The 23,840-nt window shown below is 41.0% G+C and overlaps 1 non-coding gene across 1 annotated transcript; it reads right to left on the bottom strand.

Moving 5' to 3' along the window:
- Nucleotides 1–23,141: 23,141 nt before the first annotated feature.
- Nucleotides 23,142–23,216, bottom strand: Trnas-uga (transfer RNA serine (anticodon UGA)). Its single transcript has one exon. It is a non-coding gene; the product is annotated as a tRNA-Ser (tRNA).
- Between the last annotated feature and the right edge of the window lie 624 nt (nucleotides 23,217–23,840).

Below are 23,840 nucleotides of genomic sequence, written 5' to 3'. Positions count from 1 at the left end.
AATCGCCCGCATTCTGAAGAAACACTGGGTCGGAACTGTGTTTTGTCCTCCGAATAAAACTCATGCACTGGTGGGAAGCGCCTAAGATGACCTCGGTTTGAGGAAGGCCGGCGTGTGCCAGATTCCATGTCAATGTGGCAAGTCGTATATTGGTCAGACGATGCATACCGTCAAGGATCGATGCCGTGAACACCAGAGGCACACTCGACTGATGTATCCGAGCAAGTCGGCGGTCGCTGAACATTGTTTGTCAGAAAATCACGCTATGGACTATGACTGCACGAGGATTCTGGTACAGACGTCGAGATACTGGGACAGCGTTGTTAGAGAGGCCATCGAAATTCGCACCAATGACGACCTCATAAACTGTGACTGTGGCTATAATCTTAGCAAGGCTTGGGAACCAGCGATTGGGTTAATTAAGAGTAAATCGAGCAAACACATAGTTGTGATGACCACGGCGGACAGAGCCATCACATCGACGTCATCTCAGACGCCGTCGCAATCTGTTCCACCCCGCTACCGTGGCACGGACGGCGGAGGGAGCGCGCTGCGGGCGGAGGGTATTTAAATCGGCCGCCGCCGCGACCGAACCCAGTTCCCCCTGAGCAGCCATAGCGTACGGATCTCTGTGCCGGCACGTTCACAGGAGCTCAGTCCATCAGTTCACCTGATGATGGCGACATGTTTGATCGCTGAAATATTGTGCCCGTTGGACACTATAGACCGGCAGTACACCCGTGGATATTGTGATTATTAAATATTATACTGGTGGCCTATTCAGTGTTTCATTAGAGCCAATTTCTACAACTCTTACTCTACTGAACCAAGTGCATTTTTCTTTCTTTTCCTGTAAATTGAAGGAATGTGATAGGTTGGAAAAAAAGTCTGATAATTTCCTTTCCTCTTGTGAGAAATGGTTAAACAAAGGAACAAAGTGGATAGCAGATAGTAGACTGGATCTAAACATGGATGAACTCACAATCAATTATGCCAATGTCAAGTAGTCATTACATGCTTCATGATGATTGAAGTGATTGGAAATATTTGTTGTATTTTTGATTTAATGAAATAATACAGACGAGTTGATGGAAAGCCACTTCTGGAGCGAGTTTTGGCAGGAGGTGAAAGGAAACTTGTTAGAAGCAAAAACTGTAAAACCAACTTTGGCTGATAGCTCAATATGTGTTTAGCAACATGATGCTAAGCAGTTATGGCAAACACTTCTGCTAATTGACATAAGATTGAAAAGTAATCCTAGGACAGATAGTTATATTTTTGTGTCCAACCATGACAAACAATATATCGTATCACATCTGCATCAGTTGGACTGCTGATCTGAGAATATTGTTTGAAGAGTTTGTGCACTGTCAGGAAATTTACATCATCTAAATGTGTAGGTGATACACTATGCGATCAAAAGTATCCGGACACCCACAAAACAAATGTTTTTCATATTAGGTGCATTGTGCTGCCACCTACTGCCAGGTACTCCATATTAGCGACCTCATTAGTCATTAGACATCATGAGATAACAGAATGGGGTGCTCCAAGGAACTCATGGACTTCGAACATGGTCAGGTGAGTGGGTGTCACTTCTGTCATACGTCTGTAGGCGAGATTTCCACCCTCCTAAACATCCCTAGGTCCACTGTTTCAATGTGATAGTGAAATGGAAATGTGAAGGGACATGTACAGAACAAAAGCATACAGGTCGACCTCGTCTGTTGACTGATAGAGACCGCCAACAGTTGAAGAGGATTGTAATGTGTAAAAGCAGATGTCTATCCAGACCATCACACAAGAATTGCAAATTGCAGCAGGATCCACTGCAAGTACTATGACACTTAGGTGGGAGGTGAGAAAACTTGGATTTCATGGTCGAGTGGCTGCTCGTAAGTCACACATCATGCCAGTAAATGCCAAATGATGCCTTGCTTGGTGTAAGGAGCGTAAACATTGGTTGACTGAACTATGGAAAAACATTATGTGGAGTGATGAATCACAGTACACAGTGTGGCGATCTGATGGCAAGATGTGGGTTTGGCGAATGCCTGGTGAATGTTATCTGCCAGCTTTTGTAGTGCCAACAGTAAAATTCGGGGGCAGTGGTGTTATGGCGCGGTCGTATTTTTCATGGTGTGGGCTTGCACCCCTTGTTGTTTTGCATGGTACTATCACAGCTCAGTCCTATATTGATATTTTAAGCACCTTCTTGCTTCCCACTGTTGAAGTGCAATTCGAGGATGGCGGCTGCATCTTTCAACATGATCGAGCACTTGTTCATAATTCATGGTCTGTGGTGGAGTGGTTATATGACAATAACATCCCTGTAATGGACAGAGTCCTGACCTGAATCCTATAGAACACCTTTGGGATGTTTTGGAATGCTGTCTTCATGCCAGGCCTCACTGACTGACATTGATACCTCTCCTCAGTGCAGCACTCCGTGAAGAATGGGTTGCCATTCCCCAAGAAACCTTTCAGCACCTGACATGATACTTCTGTCTTAGTTGAAGATCAGGATTCAGAAAAAATTCCCAAATCTGTTGATCCGTGCCCTTAGTACCTTAGAAACTTGGTTTCAGCTAAATGGGTTGAATCTAAATATATCTAAGACTCACGTGATGCAGTTCAAAACCAAGCAGTCAAAATGTGAGCAGATTGAGATTGTACACAACAACCAAGGTAGAGAAGAAGTTGATTCAGTCAAATTCTTAGATTTAAATGTATATATAAAAAAAAAAAAAAATGAGCTGACAGGGCCACACTGAATACTTGGCAAAAAAACTGAGCAGCTTTGCATTTGCAACGCAATTATTATCAACTGCAACTGACATGGACACACGAAACGTAGCACATACAAGCTACTTCAAATCCATTATTAGGTATGGTATTGTTTTTTGGGGTAAATCGAAAAACATAGTGCGGATACTAAAAATACAGAAAAAAATCATATGAAATATGTGTGCTGCAAATCACAAAGAACCATGTTGACCATTATTTAGAAAACTTAAAATATTAACTCTGCCATCCTTATACATATATGAGATTATTATATTTTTTTACACCAAACATGAATTATTTGAGGGAAACCATTTTGTCCATTCACATGATACTAGAAACAAAGAAAATTTTGTGCTTCCCATCCACCACCTCAGACTGTGTGCCCAGGGACCTCAATACGTGGGTACAAAAATTTTTAATAAATTAAAAGGGAACAAGTTGATGTAGATGAATTTAGGTTCACTTCAAAGAAAGCTATATGAGGTACTGACAATGAAGTGTTATTACTCAGTGGATGAATTCAGGTGGGACAAACTGGAAATTTGAGCTGGATATAATGTGTTAGACATTCCAACATAAATCCTTATAGTGTTATTATTTATTATAGTGCTATTATTTATTAATGTAAAAATCATAGTTTTACAGATTTTTGACATGTCTCATGTACGCAAACCAAATGAATTGCAAATGTATGTCATGAGATGAATAAAACACAATTCGCAATTGAACATATGCCTGTGATACTGGAAGCTGTCATTAAGGCTAAGGGTGGGCAAAACCACATTGAATTCCAGTGTTACCGATGGAGGGCGCCATGAACTTGTAAGTCATTTTCAGCCATGTGTCCGGATACTTTTGATCACATAGTGTAAGCGAGGCACTGCTATATCATAAGAGCTTCATAAACTATGGCACTCTTCAGTTTCATAGAAAGAGGTGCACTGATGGAACAGCATTAACAAAAACTTTGTGAGGCAAAGAGAATATAGGAACTGGTCAGACTGTATGAGGTAGCAAATGACATTGTACAACCAACGGGAGGTATTCAATGAAGTTCAAGGCAAAGTGTTAACAGATAGTTACAGGTGGAGGTTATTTCCTTCTCACAGCCTGTCAGATTGTAACTCGACAGCAGCAACCTCTGAAAACTACAACAGGATGCAGATCATTGACTTGTTTGTTGTGAGCACCTCCGTGAGGACACATAGCTGATGCATACAAGCATGCATATGCATTATTTCGATCATTATTAACACCACCTTGGATTTCTTTATTGTTGGTGCAAACAAGGAAAAATGTACACACCTTTGGTAAAGAATGAACAATGGACTTTGAAAACATCTACCAATTGTCAAATATTTGCAGTAAGAAAATAGAGAAACATCTGTATGAAGGAAACAGTCATTGTTGACAAATATAAGGTATTCACGTTACAACATGAAATATAATGATGTAGTAGATGAAACATAAACCAGGCAGTTTTGTTGTACAATTATGTGTACCCCTTTCTGTGCACTTTTTGCATGTCTTTACTTAGCAATACACTCTTGTTTTGTGCAGTGTGTGTTTCTTCACACAGTCTCTCTACAGCACCTCTGCAAATTTCTCGAGTGGACATAATACCCATGCTATTTTGACTATATTGATACAAAGCCACTTCAAAAGTAATAGCCAGGGAAAAAAAAACAACAGAAATCACATTTAAAATTTCGGTTAGCAATCAGTTTGACCTTTTACCTAAAGTGGGAGTAGACCTCAGCCAGTTTTTGAACTTAATAGGGTGCAGCAGACTCATAGGAATGAGTTCAAGGCAAGGTTTTTTTTTAAAAAAGTCACAAAAGAGTCTTGCTATTAGGGAGTAGTTATAGGAGAGGCAGAGGGCAGAAAAATAAGATAAAAGTGCTTATTGTATGCCTAGAAGATATTGGAAATTCTGAAGTGATAGATGTTCTGTGCCTCTCTGAACACCATGTAACTACAGGGACGAAGAAGTTAAATATCAGGGATTATAGGCTTGCATCATTTCCATGTAGAGTTAACATGGAAAAAAAAGCTGCAACATATGTAAAAGTTGGACACAGGGTCGAAAAATTGAAACAAATAATTTTTGTGTCGATCAGAAGCTATAACCATGTGCTTGTGAGTTGGTACTGCAGAGTACTTCTCTGACATCTGTAATAGTCTACATATCCCCTGTAGGAAACTTTCAGCTATTTATGAGGAACCTAGATGCATTATTGAGCTACCTGTCAGACAAGAAGAAACATTAGTTGTGAAGATTTCAATGTAGATACCAGAAAAGGTACAGACAGGAAAATGAACTAGAATCATTGTTTGGGCGTTTCAATCTAATTTCAATAGTCAATTTTCCAACTCATGTGCAGCAAAATAGTAGGACATTGATTGATAATATTTCTATAGACAGTGCTCAGGCTGAAACAATTAATGTGTACCCAATTGCCATTGAACTAACTGATTGTGATGCAAAATTAGTGGAAATAGACGGTATGGTACCTTACAACCCTGAGACAGGTTCACACAAAGCAGTGAATTTTATTAAAGGGAACTGGATACAATGTTTTAAGAGCAAGCTAAAAGGAATGCTATGGGATGAGTTACATGTAGAAAGAGATGCTAATGTCAAATTCGATTTATTGTGTAGAAAACTTGTGTCAGTACCTGAATGCTGCTTTCCTAAAAAATTATATAAAAAAGTAGTAAGCTGTGGATAACTAAAGGCAATTAAAATTGCATGTAAGAGGTAGAGGGATGTTATGTAAAGGACAGACTGAGTCCAGATCTAACTTTAGTTGCATTTTACAAAAAATATTGTAATATTTTAAGAAGAGTTGTTAAAATGTGCAGAAGTACGGATACCCTGACAGAAATAAATGATGCAGATAATAAGATTAAAACTATATGGAGCACTGTCAAACAGGTGGCAGGACAGCCACCAAGTTACAAGATTCCATAACAGTTGAACTAAATGTCAATGTTGTGATTGATAATTCACAAATTGCAAGTAATTTTAACAATCACTTTCTAAGTGTAGCATGAAATATGGAATTAAATGGTTTAGTTGAAGAAGCAAGAGAATTTATTAAAAATGTCATTCCACCAAACTTCAAGCAACTAGAAGTGGCACCAAAATCCTTCGCTGAAATTAATATAATTCTAAAATACAAAAGCTCATGTGGGGTTGATGAGTGTCAAACAGAATTCTGAAAAGTAGTCCCAACTAAGTAATGTCCTTAGTACTTAGTAATGTTTGTAATGTGTCCCTGGCACAGGGAATTTTTGCAGACGGGTTAAAATGTGCAACTGTCAATCTTCTTCATCAGAAACAAGACAGAAGTAAACATTTATTGTCCAGTTTCCTATTGAAATCTTTTTTTTTTTTTAACAAAACAAATTCGAAAAAGCAATGTATTCAAGAATGTCTGGAGAGTATTGGCAAAGGACCCAGAGAGATGGAAGGAAATTGTAGAAGAGGCCTAGGTTCATCATGAGCTGTAGAGCCAAGAAAGAAGAAGAAGAATGTACTCAAGAGTAGTTGCACACTAAAACAATGTTCTTACCATACCACAGTTTGTATACAGAAGGGTTGCTTGACTGATAATACTATTTGTACATTCACTCATCAAATAGTACAAGCTTTAAATAAAAATATATCACCAGTTGGTATTTTTTTGTGATCTCTCCACGGCTTTCAGTTGTGTAGGCCATGATGCTCTCTCAGGAAAACTCAGATCTTATGGAATTGATGGCTTTATGAACTGCTGGCTTGAACCATCCTTGACAAACAGAATGCAAAAGGTTCTGCTGAATAATTCAATGTTGGAAAGGTAAAAAATATTAGTGACATTGGGGATGGGGGGATTTTGGATCCACTCCTATTCACTTTATGTAAGTGAATGAAATTGTCAGGGACATTTGACTACTCCCTGCAGCATTGTGGGTTCATTTTATGGCTTGGGAGGTGGGACTGATGTTGTGGGCAGCTGCAGAGAAACAAATGGTGAACATAAGCAGTTCTTTATTAATCCATTAAACTTAGACAGTCATCTGAGTCTTACCTCATCTCTGGTGCAGTTTAGTGTTGGCTCATAGGATTCTCACTTGTAGTGCCAGTGAGGCAGAGACAGTGTGCAGTGCTGCCTGTGTGGTGACATGCTTATCTGGCTTTGCTGGCACACAGGAGCTGAGTCGATAGTGGCAACTGAGCACTGGACACAAGCCCGCTGCAGCAGAGGGCAAGGCAGCAATGTTTTCTAACTGTGCTGGTGTTCCAGCTGCAGGTGATGGTAGATCAATGGCCGAAGGGCAATGGTGGACTCCAATGGCCCAGACATGGAGCTATGTGGTCGTCTGTCTGTGCCTTGGCCACGAGATGACAGCAGGTGCATTGACGAGCAGTCTTGTGATAGAGAGCCTAGGTATTCAGGTGGAGATCTCTGGTTCATGGCCTGGCAACACAGTTACAGTGTAAACTCCAAGGCTGTATCACTAAAACTCATGGTGACAAATGACACTTGGCAGATGTCATGCATGGCTCTCCTGTGCTGATTGTTATCTACTCGATGATGCTGGGATTTAAATGCAGCTCTCCAGTGCTGACTGCTGCAGAAGAAGCCTTACTTCTGGGTTGCATCGAAATGTTTTGAACTGTGCCAGTGTTCTACGTGAAGGTATTGTCAGACAGGAGGAGGCTGACATGGATGCAGGTGCACGCCGGGGGGTTGCAGCATTGGCAGATCACTGACAACTGCCTGTGGTGGCGACAATGGCCTGTTTATGTCTCTGGAGTATGGCAGAGCTTTATTCCATTACAAGTCCAAAGGATTGTTAAGGGCATAGTGCAATGTTTGTACCTTCTATTTTGTATATAATTGATAATCTCTCTTCAAAAGAATCGCTGATTCATCTAAGGGCTTTTTCTGAGAAATACAGTCAACACCTTTTGATACTGAAATGATTTTACATAGGCTGTAACTTGTACTGCATATCCCATAGTTTTGAATTTTTTGTAAAATGTAATAAATGATAGATGATAAAAATCTTCCTCTGGTCATTGCTATTCCATTATTTTTGAATGGATCTTTCTCTAAATTTGTTATAAAGAAGTTTATGTTACCCACACATAATGAAATTTCCTGTGAAGACGTTTATGTAAACGGTGTTCCTGAAGATGGTCTTGATTCACATGGTTTTCCATAACAGGCTGTTGTAGTGTCCATAAATACCAGATGGAAAGAAACACCATGCACAGGGCACAGAAAATGGAGCTACATTTTTCCTTTTGAAAAGTTGAGATGTAGTGTTGAGCCTGGCAGCTTAAGCATGCTGGTGTTACAAACATTTTTTTTCCATTTCACAAATGGCACTACTCATTACCAAACCTGTTACTGGGTGACCTACTATAAGGTGATGATATAAGTCAAACCTAATGGACAAAATCAAACTGTGGAAAATCCAGGATAGAATAATGACAGTATTGTGAACAGTAACAACACTGTGAAAAGGAAAGTTGCTACTCACCATATAGCAGAGACACTGAGTCTCAGATAGGCACAACAAAAAGCTTTCTGCCAGTAAGGCCTTTATCAAAATTAGATGAAAAACACACACACAAATGCAACTCACACACACATGATTGCAGTCTAACACAACTGAGGCCTCAGTTGCCCGAGACTGCAGCCATGTATGTGTGACAGTTGCATTTGCATGACTGTGTATGTGTGTGTTTGTCATCCAATTTTGATACAGGCCTTACTGGCTGAAAGCTATATTTGTGACAGTCTTTTTGCTGTGCCTATTTGCGACTCAGCATGTCCGCTATATGGTAAGTAGCACCTTTCCTTTCACAATATTGGTACATTCCATCCATGATTTTCCATTGTTTAATATTAAGAAAAGGATAGATTGCTACTCACCATACAGTGGAAATGCTGAGTCACAGACAGGCACAACAGAAAGACTGCTAAACAAGTAAGCTTTTGCCAAAAACCTTCTTCTGAATTAGACAACACACATTGACACACATTCATGCAAATGCAGCTCTCACATACACGACCACTGTATCTGGCTGTCCTAATTCAGAAGTAGCCTTTTTGGCTGAAAGTTTACTTGTTTAGCAGTCTTTTTTGTTGTGCCTCCCTGTGACTCAACATATCCAATAAATGGTGAGTACCAATGTATCTTTTTCACAATATTTTCAAATCTAATGGTTAGTTTGTTCTCCAAATCTGAATGCTATTGAGGTGTGTGAGATTTAATCAGAGGAGCACAGGAAAGTCAGCATCTTAAGTGACTGTCCAAAGTATCATCTTGAGAAATAGCATGATCCTCACTGTCTCAACTACCTTGTATCCATTCCATGAAGATGTGAGGCAATGGTCCCACACACACTATTATAGGGCAGTAATTATGACTGGTTCACCTGTTCCTGGTTTATTTCATTGATGTAAAAGTTTTTTGTCATACATAGCCACACAAAACAAGTTACAATAGAAATTACTAATGGAGATGCCCTGAATATGGAAATGTATGCTTCTATGTGTACCATCATTGAATTAAACACTTAGCTTTACATAATTAAAGCAATTGTTGACTAATTTGTTGGTCTGAAGACCACAATATGTTACTAGGTGTGGTTTAGCATTCATTAAATTTCTGAGCTAAATTACCCGGTTAAGGGTAACTACATTTTGAGCTGGATTCCAAAATGCTACAACTGTGTTGACTATTGTACATTTAGCCATTGATGGTACAGTATGGCACCAGAAAGCTGTGTAAGACAATTTTAAAGATATGAATAAATCACAGATTTATGTTTTCAGTGGACATTTTCTTCCCTTAATTTATTGTACTAATTAACCTCTCATAAGCTTATCACTTTTTGACCTGAAGGAAGAAATTACTGCTGTCCTCAACCCAAAGGTAGGTTGTAGTCAATAATGATTTATTAGGCATCGTTCTATTGGAAGTGGCATGCTCCTGCCTTCCTGTGATCTTTGAACGGCTTACCCTTACAGTTATCGTTGTGACCTAAAGCCTAGTGTGGACTCTGAACTGTGGTGCAAATTACCATTTTGCACACATACAAATCATTGACAGACATGAAAGTGGAAAGTAGTAATAAGTGACTGAAAAGGTCCTAGGATTGACTAACAGTTGAGCCATGAACTTTTGAAATAATGACAAAGAGTTTTTTTGCCTTGTTGTCTGAAAACTACAGCAAACAATTATGGCAAACAGTAGTGTATCTGTTTCTCCATAACCATTCAGTGAGACAAAATAGACAAAATTTCTTGTGAAAGTGAATTTTTGATTCACTTACTTATGAGGAAGAAACCATTAAGGCCATGAGTGATGAAGATCAGAAGAAATTGACAAATGAAATGCTTGGAACTATTTGCGTAACTGCTGTCTGCTTCACATCTCCTGTGCTACCAGTTACATAAATTTAAGTATTAACTGTGTTTTTCTTACTTGTCACTTCTTTTTCCATGTGTTCTTGCTTTTTGGAAGCTTTACTTTTTGAGTATTAGTAATAGTGTTCCATAAATTTCATGTCTGTTTTGAATACAGTCCAGAGACAGTTAGTGTTTATTTTCATTGTTTCCAACAAGAAGTGTCTAGTAACCACAGTTTAATCAGTTATCAGGTGTCTTTAGTGAATTAGCAGTCTAGTTAAAAGTTGATTACTTAACTCTCTACAGTAAATTGTTGATTTCTTAGGATGGGCAGGATGTGTGACTGCTGTGTGCGGATGAAGGAGAAGCTAGCCACTGTTCCCGAACAGCTGAACGTGCTGATGGTCACGGTTAGCCGTCTTCAGGCTGCTGCCTTGGAGTGTAGCAGCAGTGGGGAGTCTGGTGTGTTGCATGGTACACCCCACGTGCTACATGCTCCACCCACGGTCCCTGCTGTTGAGACATCTTCGTGGGTACTGGGCACGGTTGGGCCACCCTCTCTCCAAGGAGAGTAGTGGGTTCAATGGCGTTCACGTCACACAATGCGGAGGCTCAATGTGGAGGCTGGCTGTGTGGTATCGCTCGCTCTGCCTGTGAGTGGACATGTGACCGCTCCTTCAGCAAGGTCCGAGCAGGCACATGGGGTGAGGGGTTTATTAGTGATTGGGAGCTCCAATGTTAGGTGGATGATGGAGCTCCTTAGGGAAATGGCAGAAAGGTTGGGGAAGAAGGCCAGTGTTCACTCTGTCTGCTTGCTGGAGGTCTCATCCAAGATGTGGAGGAGGTCCTGCTGGCGGCAATAGAAAGCACTGGGTGCACCCGACTGCAAATTGTTGCTCATGTCAGCACCAATGACTCATGCCGTCTGGGTTCAGAGGTCATCCTCAGTTCATACAGGCAGTTGGCGGAGTTTGTGAAGGCGGGAAGCCTCACTCATGGGGTGGAATCTGAGCTAACTATTTGTAGTGTCATTCCCAGAACCAATCACGGTCCTCTGGTTTGGAGCCAAGTGGAAGGCTTAAACCAGAGGCTCAGATGATTCTGCGGAGATCTGGGGTGCAAATTTCTCAACCTCCGCTATTGGGTGGAGAAATGTAGGGTCCCCCTGAATAGGTCAGGCGTGCACTACAAGCAGGAAGCAGCTACAAGAGTAGCGGAGTATGTGTGTAATGCACATGTGGGTTTTTTAAGTTAGAGAATTCCTTCCCTAGGCCCAACAAGACACTTCCTGAGATGCAACAAGGTACCAGAAGGCAAAACGTAACAGGGAATGACAATATTAATGTGGTAACAGTAAACTGCAGGAACTTCTATGGGAAGGTCCCATAACTGCTGTCATTGATAAAAGGTCACAATGCCCACATAGTACTAGGTACAGAAAGTTGGCTGAAACCAGATGTAAACAGTAATGAAATTCTAAACTCAGATTGGGATGTGTACTGCAGAGACAAGCTGGACAGTGAAGGGAGAGACGTGTTTATAGCGATAAAAAGTGCAATAGTATCGAAGGAAATTGACGGAGATCTGAAATGTGAAATAATTTGGGTGAAGGTAACGGTTAAAGCAGGCTCAAACATGGTAATTGGATGTCTCTATAGGCCCCCTGGTTCAGCAGCTGTTGTGGCAGAACACCTGAAGGAAAATTTGGAAAATTTTGAAACAGTTAACACAGAACAGGGAATCAGTGATCATAAACTGGTTACAGCATCAGTGATTTCAGCCGTAAATAGAAATATTAAAAAAGGCAGGAAGATTTTTCTATTTAGCAAAAGTGACAAAAAGCAGATTTCAAAGAACTTTATGACTCAACACAAAAGTTTTATCTCAAGTACAGATAGTGTTGAGGATCGGTGGACAAAGTTCAAAACCATCATACAATATGCATTAGATGAGTATGTGCCAAGCAAGATCGTAAGAGATGGAAAAGAGCCACCATGGTACAACAACCAAGTTAGAAAACTGCTACAGAAGCAATGGGAACTTCACAGCAAACATAAACACAGCCAAAGCCTTGCAGACAAACAAAAATTACATGAAGTGATATGTAGTGTGAGGAAGGCTATGCGAGAGGCATTCAACGAATTCAAAAGTAAAGCTGTATGTACTGACTTGGCAGAAAATCCTAAGAAATTTTGGTCTTACATCAAAGTGATAGGTGGATCAAAACAAAATGTCCAGACACACAGTGACCAAAATGTTATTGAAATAGAGGATGACAGACTAAAGGCCAAAATACTAAATGTCTTTTTTCGAAGCTGTTTCACAGAGGAAGACTGCACTGTAGTTCCTTCTCTACATTGTTGCACAAATGACAAAATGGTAGAGATCAAAAGAGGAAAGGCCACTGGACCTGATGGGATACCAGTTCGATTTTACACTGAGTACGTGAAGGAAATTGCCCCCCTTCTTGCAGCTGTGTACCATAGGTCTTTAGAAGAGCGTAGCGTTCCAAAAGATTGGAAAAGGGCACAGGTCATCCCTGTTTTCAAGAAGGGCTGTCGAACAGATGTGCAGAATTATAGACATATATCTCTAACGTTGATTAGTTGTAGAATTTTGGAACACGTATTATGTTCAAGTATAATGACTTTTCTGGAGACTAGAAATCTACTCTGTAGGAATCAGCATGGGTTTTGAAAAAGACAATCGTCCACGTGACTCAGAGGGCCATAGACATGGGTTCCCAGGTAGATGCCATATTTCTTGACTTCCACAAGGCATTTGATACAGTTCCCCACAGTCATTTAATGAACAAAGTAAAAGCATATGAACTATCACACCAATTGTGTGATTGGATTGAAGAGTTCCTAGATAACAGAATGCAGCATGTCAATCTCAATGGAGAGAAGTCTTCCGAAGTAAGAGTGATTTCAGGTGTGCCACAGGGGAGTGTCGTAGGATCGTTGCTATTCACAATATACATAAATGACCTTGTGGATAACATCAGAAGTTCACTGAGGTTTTTTGCGGCTGATGCTATAGTTGTAACAATGGAAAATTGTACTGAAATGCAGGAGAATCTGCAATGAATTGATGCATGGTGCAGGGAATGGCAATTGAATCTCAGTGTACACAAGTGTAATGTGCTGTGAATACACAGAAAGAAAAATCCTTTATCATTTAGCTACAATATAGCAGGTCAGCAACTGTAAGTAGTTAATTCAATAAATTATCTGGGAGTAGGCATTAGGAGTGATTTAAAATTGAATGACCATATAAAATTAATCGTCAGTAAAGCAGATGCCAGACTGAGATTCATTGGAAGAATCCTAGGTAAATGCAGTCCGAAAACAAAGGAAGTAGGTTACAGTACACTTGTTCGCCCACAGTTTGAATACTGCTCACTGGTGAGAGATCCGTACCATATAGTGTTAATAGAAGCGATATAGAAGATCCAATGAAGAGCTGCATACTTCGTTGCAGGAAGTGGAAGACTCTGGAAGAGAGATGTTCAGTAGTTCGGTATGAGCTTTTGTTGAAGTTTCGAGAACATACCTTCACCAAGGAGTCAAGTAGTATATTGCTCCATCTTACGTATATCTCATGAAGAGACCACGAGGAAAAAATCAGAGAGATTAGAGTCCACACAGAGGCATACTGACAATCTTTCTTTCCACGAACAATACGAGACTGGAATAGAAGGGAGAACCTATAGAGGTACTCAAGGTACCCTCCGCCACACACCATCACGTGGCTTGCGGAGTATGGATGTAGATGTAGATGTAGATGTAGATGTAGACAGCTATTTCACCAATGGATCTGAAGTATGTCCAGTAATTGATTCTTGTTAACTGTCATGTAGCCATGTATGTTATTTAGCAATCGTGAAAATCAGGGTCAGTATTGAAAGAATCATCTGCAAGCACCTACTCTGTCTGCTCATGTTTGATCAGAACTGGACCCATGAGACTATTAAGAAAGCTTCTGAATCAGTCTTCAGCTGTAGGTGATACTTAACAGTGATCAGTGGTCACATATGACAAAATTTTACAAAATTCAGGTTTCTTAAACCTTGGCCATGGTTTCTACAGTTCTAAAACTGTCTTCTTTAGAATGTATTGCACCTGTTAACAAATATTATGACAATGTGTGTATAACAGGTATGGTGTCATTACAATAATCATAATTGCAGGAAATGTTTACAAATAATTTTAGTGAAGTATACTCAAGTAGAATCGCACATTATCTACATCTGATGTGAGAGTCATACATGTGCGTGTGTCTAGTACATGTGCATGTCATCCACTTAATCATTACTTAAAATATCTGAAATAAAAGTAAACTTTGTCTTAAAACTTTTTAAAGCACCACCTATTTGAAAATGGATCCAACAACATGCAGCATGCCACTTGAAAGATTTGTTTATGTATAAATTTTAACTATAAAATAGGGCATCAGGTCCTACAGAGCATAAACACACCATGTACAGAGATGGTGACATGCGCCAGCTGGCCAAAGAATAGAGGCACCAGTCTTGGGTTGCCTCTGGTAGGTTGTGCTCCTGCACATCCTGAAAAGTGTGTAGCTGCTATGAGCAGCATGTCTGATTTCACAGGTACATATTCATTACTAGAATTAACACATTAACTGAAAAGGGAAAGTGGATATAAAAAGTCTGCTATTAAAGTTGCATGACTTATAAAGAGCCCGTAGGCTCAGATAAACATACCATAATGTTTACAATATCACAATAATGAAGAAACGTAACATCTGTACAATATGTGAATGCCATCCTTCAACTGATAGTGTAACAATATTGGTGAGGTATTCATCTTCATGGATGACAATTTGCATCCCTGTTGTGCACATCTTGTGAATGACTTCCTTCAGGATAACGACATCGCTCGACTAGAGTGGCCAGAATATTCTCCAGACATGAACCCTATCAAACAAGCCTGGGATAGATTGAAAAGGAACAATGTTACCCACCAACCATTCTGAGGGATATACACCAAATTGTCATTGAGGAGTGGGACAATCTGGACCAACAGTGCCTTGATGAACTTGTGGATCGTATGGCATGAAGAATACAGGCATGCATAAATGCAAGAGGACATGCTACTGGGTATTAGAGGTACTGGTGTGTACTGCAATCTGGACCACCATCTCTGAAGGTCTCGCTGTATGGTGGTACAACATGCAATGTGCGGTTTTCATGAGCAATAAAAAGGGCAGAAACGATGTTTATGTTGAACTCTATTCCAATTTTCTGTACAAGTTCCAGAACTCTCAGAACTGAGTTGATGCAAAACTTTTTTTTTGATGTGTGTATTTTCAATGTATAAAGGACCTTGTACTTGATGTATTAAGTTACCCTTGACAGAGAAGAATACTGCAATATGGCAGCCAAATCCCGAAGGGGATATCCCGGCCAGTAAATGCCATATGATCACTTCTTGTAGAAGAACATACTGTGATGGAGAGACTTCAAATATTAAAAGGCAAATGCAAACTGGGGAAAGAGAAGCTGAGCTGGGGAGGGAAAGGGGGGGGGGGGGTTAGATCATCATGCTAAAAGAAGTGATTGTACTGGTAAAAAGCATGCTATATTTAACAAATATACTAGAAGGGAATCAAAGATAAGAAAAAAAATACTTAATTTTATTTGCTTCACAGAATAAAGTTCTCAACACCAATTGTTGGCAAACAAAGAAAGTAGAAGAATTAATGGCCACAAACTGCCTAAATTTGAAGTAAAAAGTGTATGTTTATTTTTTATTTGTTTATTTATGGTTAATGAATTAATGCAGCTGAGACTGAGAACTTGTTTGATATAGGTGGTGTACACTATGGTGACTTGATATTGGCATGTAGAGATGGCAGTATTATCACATACATAAGGTATAAAAGGGCACTGCATTGGCAGAACTATCACTTGTACTCAGGTGATTTGTGTGAAAAGCTGTTCATTGCAATTATGGCTGCGTGACAGGTATTAACCAACTTTGAACACAGAATCATTATGAATTCAATATTCTGAGATCCACAGTGGCAACAGTGTGCCAAGAATACCTAATTTCAGACATTACCTCTCACCACGGACAATACAGTGGCTGACATCCTTCACTTAACGACCCAGGGTAGCAGCATTTGCATAGAGTTGTCAGTGCTAACAGACAAGCAACACTTCATGAAATAACCACATAAATCAAAGTGTGATGTAGGATGAACATATCCGTTAGGACAGTGCAGTGAAATTTGGTGTTAATGGGCTATGGCAGCAGACTATCGATGCAAGTGCCTTTGCTAATAGCGTGACATCCCTTGCAGCACCTCTCCTGGGATTGTGGCCACATCAGTTGGTTCCTAGATGACTGGAAAACCATGACCTGGTCAGATGAGTCCTGATTTCAATTGGTAAGAGCTGTTGGTAGGGTTTGAGTGTGGAGCAGATCCTACAAAAACATGGACCCAAGTCATCAACAAATCACTGGTGGTGGCCCCATGATGGTGTGGATTGTGTTTACATGGAATGGACTGGGTTCTCTGGTCCACCTGAACAAAACATTGACCATTTGCAGGCATTCATGGACTTTATGCTCCCAAACAATGATGAAGTTTTTGTGGATGACAATGTGCCATGTCACTAGGCCACAATTGTTTGTGACTGATTTGAAGAGCATTCTGGACGATTCAGATGAATGATTGGGTCACCCACATCACCCAAGATGAAACTCATCAACATTTATGGAACATAATTGAGAGGTCAGTTCATGCACAAAATCCTGCGCTGGCAACCCTTTCACAATTATGAATACCTTCAGAGGCAGCATGGCTCTATATTTCTACAGCGGACTTCTGACAACTTGTTGAGACTGTGTCATGTCCAGTTGCTGCACTATGCTGTGCAAAGGAGGTCCAACACGATGTTAGGAGGTTTCCCACAATAGTTCTCATCGCAATGTATAGACACAGGCACAATGAAAGGACATTTACACATTTAAATTTTGGCCAAAGCCTTCTTCATAAAAGGAAACAATGCACACATTCAGTCACAGAAGCAAGCACACTTTTCGCACACATGACTACCCTCTGCAACAGCTTGGACCTGAATGCAACTGTTATGTAGAACAGAAGCAACAATCTGGAAGGGGCAGTGAAGGAGGAGGAGTGGTAGGGTATGAGTGGGGGGATGGGGAGAAGGGTGGTGTCTGGCAGAGCATGCAGGGACTATACTGCCAATAGATGCAGTGTTGTGAGGATATGGGGGAGAGATCAAGGTTCTGTGGGGTGGGGAGTTGGGGGTGGGGGAGAGAAGGGGAGAAAAAAAGGAGAGAAGTAGGGATGGAATAAAGGAGAGAAGTAGGGAAGGGGAAAGGTGAGTGGGTGCAATAGCAGATGGTAGCAAACAAAGAGGATGGGGGGACGAGAATAGGGAGGAGGTGATAGGACAGAGGGGGCGGAATCTGTTGGGTGAACTGTCTGGGAATTTACTGTAGGTTGAGTCCGGGATTGTTATGGGAGTGGCCTCAACCTGTGGTAACTTACTGTCCCAACTGCTATTCTTTTTCACTCCCATTCCCCCTTAACCCACTCTCCATCCCCCTGCCCACAGCGTCTCAATCCCTCCCTCACAGCCTCCTGACACTGCACCTGCTGGCACTCTAGTTCCTGGACAGTCTGCCAGACAGCACTCTTCTACATCTACATCTACATGACTACTCTGCAATTCACATTTAAGTGCTTGTCAGAGGGTTCATCGAAGTACAATCATACTATCTTTCTACCATTCCACTTCCTAACAGCGCGTGGCAAAAACGAACACCTAAACCTTTTTGTTTGAGCTCTGATTCTCATATTTTATTTTTATGATCATTCCTACCTATATAGGTTGGGCACAACAAAATATTTTCGCATTCGGAAGATAAAGTTGGTGACTGAAATTTCATAAATAGATCTCGCCGCGACGAAAAACATCTTTGCTTTAATGACTTCCATCCCAACTCGCATATCAAATCTGCCACACTCTCTCCCCAATTACGTGATAATACAAAACGAGCTGCCATTTTTTGCACCCTTTTGATGTACTCCTTCAATCCCACCTGGTAAGGATCCCACACCGCGCAGCAATATTCTAACAGAGGACGAACAAGTGTAGTGTAAGCTGTCTCTTTAGTGGACTTGTTGCATCTTCTAAGTGTCCTGCCAATGAAATGCAACCTTTGGCTCACCTTCCCCACAATATTATCTATGTGGTCTTTCCAACTGAAGTTGTTCATAAATTTAACACCCAGGTACTTAGTTGAATTGACAGCTTTGAGAATTGTACCATTTATTGACTAATCAAATTCCAACGGATTTCTTTTGGAACTCATGTTGATCACCTCACACTTTTCGTTATTTAGCGTCAACTGCCACCTGCCACACCATACAGCAATGTTTTCTAAATCGCTTTGCAACTGATACTGGTCTTCTGATGACCTTACTAGACGGTAAATTACAGCATCATCTGCGAACAACCTAAGAGAACTGCTCAGATTGGCACCTAGGTCATTTATATAGATCAGGAACAGAAGAGGTTACAGGACGCTTCCCTGGGGAACACCTGATATCACTTCAGTTTTACTCGATGACTTGCCGTCTATTACTACGAACTGCGACCTTCTCGACAGGAAATCACGAATCTAGTCGCACAACTGAGACAATACCCCATAGGCCCTCAGCTTGATTAGAAGTCGCTTGTGAGGAATGGTGTCAAAAGCTTTCCAGAAATCTAGAAATACGGAATCAACTTGAGATCCCCTGTCGATAGCGGCCATTACTTCGTGTGAATAAAGAGCTAGTTGCATTGCACAAGAGCGATGTTTTCCGAAACCATGCTGATTACTTATCAATAGATTGTTTCCTTCGAGGTGATACATAATGTTTGAATACAGTATATGCTCCAAAACCCTACTGCAAACCGATGTCAATGATATAGATCTGTAGTTAGATGGATTACTCCTACTACCCTTCTTAAACACTGGTGCGACCTGCACAATTTTCCAATTTGTAGGTACAGATCTATCAGTGAGCAAGCGGTTGTAAATGAGTGCTAAGTAGGGAGCTATTGTATCAGCCTAATCTGAAAGGAACCTAATCGGTATACAATCTGGACCTGAAGACTTGCCCATATCAAGCGATTTGAGTTGCTTTGCAAACCCTAAGGTATCTTCTTCTAAGAAACTCATGCTAGCAGCTGTTCGTGTTTGCCCCCTTCCTCCTCATACCCTGCTGTTCCTTCCCTTTCTTCCCTTTCCTTTCCCTGCCCTCTCCCTGCTCTGTGTGACAGTTGTATTCCAGCCAAAGCTGCCAGAGATGGTGGTCATGTGTGCTTGAGGTGTGCTTTCTTGTGTGAATGAATGTGTGTGTGTGTTTTATTTTCTGAAGAAGGCTTTGATTGAAAGATAAATGTGTTACTTTCTGAAACTTCCTGCCAGATTAAAACTGTGTGCCCGACTGAGACTCGAACTCGGGACCTTTGTCTTTTGCGGGCAAGTGCTCTACCAACTGAGCTACCGAAGCACGACTCACGCCCGGTACTCACAGCTTTACTTCTGCCAGTACCTTGTCTCCTACCTTCCAAACTTTACAGAAGCTCTCCCGCGAAAGGCAAAGGTCCCGAGTTCGAGTCTCGGTCAGGCACACAGTTTTAATCTGCCAGGGAGTTTCATATCAGCGCACACTCCGCTGCAGAGTGAAAATCTCATTCTGTGTTACTTTCTGTTTGCTGTGTCTGTGTGCAACACAGAGTGTCACCTTTATGGTGAGTAACAATCTTTTTTTTTTTTTTTTTCACTGCATTGTTGATATTCCATACAGGCATTACCATTGTTCAGTTATATGTCAGATTATAAGGGGAAAAGATCCAAATTAAAGTTCTTGGCAAGCATGCCAGCAGGTTTGAATAAGCTTGAAAGGAAGGGCCTGTATACATTGCTAGGTGACAGAGAGACAGACAGTACATTTGGGAAAGATAATATACTTAGACGAATGCGACAACATGTGATTACCCATTTTCAAAATGCCAAGGTTGTGAATGTTTGAGGCCATGCTCATGATAGGAAAAATGTGATGAAGAATCTTGGCTATTAGATGGAAATTAGGACAATCACATTAATACAGAATGTTCCAGCAGGGCAGAAATATAATAAAGAGCATTGTGTGCACCAAGATCTAAGTGGAAAAAGGACAGCCTTAGCCAGTATCAAATAAGTAGCAGAGTATTGCTGTTACAGAGAGACAGAGTGTGAAACTGTCAATGAAGGAGCCAGCAACTGTGACAGCAGCATCTACTGATGGAGCAGTAATTCTTCATCCATTAGAAGACAGCATTACTCTGGGTGTCGTAACTACAGCTGATAGATAAGTAGCAATCTTACGAGTACCTGATATACATTTCATTGAATAGTGTTGAACACAGACAGTCTTTGTCTTTAATAGCAATTTAGCAGATGTCATTTGCTAGTAGGAACATATAGCTGAATAGTGCTTGTCTCCTGTGAAGTAGGCCAATGTAATTATGTAATTATTAGGCCTAAATGGCCATTGATTCAGTAGAGAGCAGAAAAAAGTGGCAAGGCTTGCTCTTCTCTCTGAGCTAGGCACCCCAAGCAGTGCATTTAATATAGGTTAAAACAGGAAGCCAGGTAGCTCTTGTCTCTTGATGGTGGGAAGCCCATGTGTAGCAGGAAAGGAATCACAGTGAAATGGGTTTGACAGTAAAATTTCGTATCAGGTGTATCTGATATATATGTGTTAAGAGATCTGTTGGTCAGACAGCCTGTGTATAACTATGTCAAATGGTAAATAAACTTATTTAAAGAATTCATATCATCTAGATAATTTGGCAGATCAGCATCCCTGTTAAAGATCCTTATCTGTTCCCTAAGCAACTAAGGATGTTCTACTCCATTATAAAGATCAACTGGGGAAAGGCACAATGAAACAATATTGAGACCAACATCCTGATTGAAGCTACACCATAGCATAGCGTATATAGTCAGCATGTTGTAGTGCAAGGATGAGGTTCGATATAGGCTTCAAATTCTTTTAGGCTTCTAATTTTTTTGCACATAATGTCAGAAATCAGTACTTCTGACAACAGACTTATGGCAATAAGGAATGTAGTGAAATGAGAGACACCAAAACAAGCCACAGAGCAAGACAACATCACTAATGAGCAGAGTGGAAGGGCTATAAATGGTGAGTCACAGGTAGCAAATGCATTTCATAATCATTTATTATGTATTATATTATGTATTTGGGAAGATAGCTTAGCAACAATAGTATCCTTAGAAAATTAAAGTTTGGGTTTCAGAAGCGTAGCTCTACCGAGAATGCCATTTACAAGTTAACTCACTAGATTTTACAAGGATTAAACAATAAAATACGAGGGGGACCAAATATAAACAGGATTTTTGTTCCTGAACATCAGCAGTTAGCAGGACTGGCCCCGCGCATCTGCTATGCTTAGGCGGGACCATTAGAAGTGAGGAGAATATGCTGTTAGATATTTCTTGCCGTTTCGTCAGTGACACTTACGATGCCTGAGCAACAGGTAAACCCCTCTACTGCGCAACAGATTATTATCAAATTTCTTCCTCATGAAGGAGTTACAGGGGCAGAAGTTTGCCAAAGACTGACTGCACAGTTTGGTGATAAAACATTATCAAGGATGCATGCATTTGCCTAGCATAAAAAGTTAAGGAAGGACAAGAACATGTGGAAAATCAGCAACACGATTGCCATCTTCGGACCAGCATTACAGACAAAAACATTCTTATGGTTAAAGATATTATTGATGACGATTGATGGCCAAGAGTATCAGAAATTGCACAAAAAGTCGGAATCAGCTATGAAAGCTGTCAAGCAATCATCACAAAAAACCTAAAGTTCTGTAGAGTGTGTTCCAGATGAGCCCCTAAACTTTTGACCAAAAATCTGAAGCTGAGATGTTCGGAGGTCTGTCAGAGGCTTACAGCAAGTTTTGTGAAAGAAAGTAATGCATTTTTGAGTTGGATTGTCACCTGCTACGTAACATGGGTTCACCACTTCATAACCCAAACAAGCCAGTAAGGAGTGGCGGAGGAAAGGGGAGGCAGCACCAGTAAAAGCCAAGACTTGACTGTCAGCTGTCGAGGTTCTTTCAACCATTTTTTTTTTTTATCAGTGAGGCATTTTGCTGATTGATTTCTTGCATGAGTGATGCACAATCAATGCTGCTTACTATTGTGAACTGTTGAACAAGGCAATAGTTGCATATCGCTGCAAAAGATGAGACTAATCAATTCAACAGGTCATCCTGCTCCATGACAATGCACGACCCCATACTGCAGCTCTAACTGACTCCAAACTACAGGAAATCCACTGGACTATACTTGATGATCCTCCTTACAGCCTGGACTATCACCCTGTGATCTCCATTTATTCAGACCGCTTAAAGAAGCTCTAGGAGGGAGACAATTTGAAGATGATGAGAGTGTGGAAGACTTGGTGTTCAGTTGGGTGGTGACATGACCCTTTCTTTTTATGATGAGAGCATCAAAACACTGCCCATCTGCTGGGACAAAAAATGGTTCAAATGGCTCTGAGCACTATGGGACTCAACTGCTATGGTCATTAGTCCCCTAGAACTTAGAACTACTTAAACCTAACTAACCTAAGGACATCACACACATCCATGCCCGAGGCAGGATTCGAACCTGCGACCCTAGCAGTCGCACGGTTCCGGACTGCGCGCCTAGAACCGCGAGACCACCGTGGCCGGCTCTGCTGGGACAAATGCATTTACAGAGCACGAGACTATGTGGAAAATAAATTATAATTGCCTTGAGTTTTTCAATAAATTAATTTAAATAAAAAATAAAATCATGAAACTTCCTGGCAGATTAAAACTGTGTGCCCGACCGAGACTCGAACTCGGGACCTTTGCCTTTCACGGGCAAGTGCTCTACCAACTGAGCTACCGAAGCACGACTCACGACCGGTACACACAGCTTTACTTCTGCCAGTATCCGTCTCCTACCTTCCAAACTTTACAGAAGCACTTCTGCGAAACATGCAGAACTAGCACTCCTGAAAGAAAGGATACTGTGGAGACATGGCTTAGCCACAGCCTGGGGGATGTTTCCAGAATGAGATTTTCACTCTGCAGCGGAGTGTGCGCTGATATGAAACTTACTGGCAGATTAAAACTGTGTGCCCGACCGAGACTCGAACTCGGGACCTTTGCCTTTCGCGGGCAAGTGCTCTACAACTGAGCTACCGAAGCACGACTCACGACCGGTACACACAGCTTTACTTCTGCCAGTATCTCTCTCCTACCTTCCAAACTTTACAGAAGCACTTCTGCAAAACATGCAGAACTAGCACTCCTGAAAGAAAGGATACTGTGGAGACATGGCTTAGCCACAGCCTGGGGGATGTTTCCAGAATGAGATTTTCACTCTGCAGTGGAGTGTGCGCTGATATGAAACTTCCTGGCAGATTAAAACTGTGTGCCCGACCGAGACTCGAACTCGGGACCTTTGCCTTTCGCGGGCAAGTGCTCTACCAACTGAGCTACCGAAGCACGACTCACGACCAGTACACACAGCT

This window comes from Schistocerca gregaria, chromosome 1, assembly GCF_023897955.1.
Source record: "Schistocerca gregaria isolate iqSchGreg1 chromosome 1, iqSchGreg1.2, whole genome shotgun sequence".
NCBI classification, from domain to species: Eukaryota; Metazoa; Arthropoda; class Insecta; order Orthoptera; family Acrididae; genus Schistocerca; species Schistocerca gregaria.
Note: the sequence above shows the minus strand (reverse complement) of the source record. Positions and strands in the feature narration are given on the sequence as shown.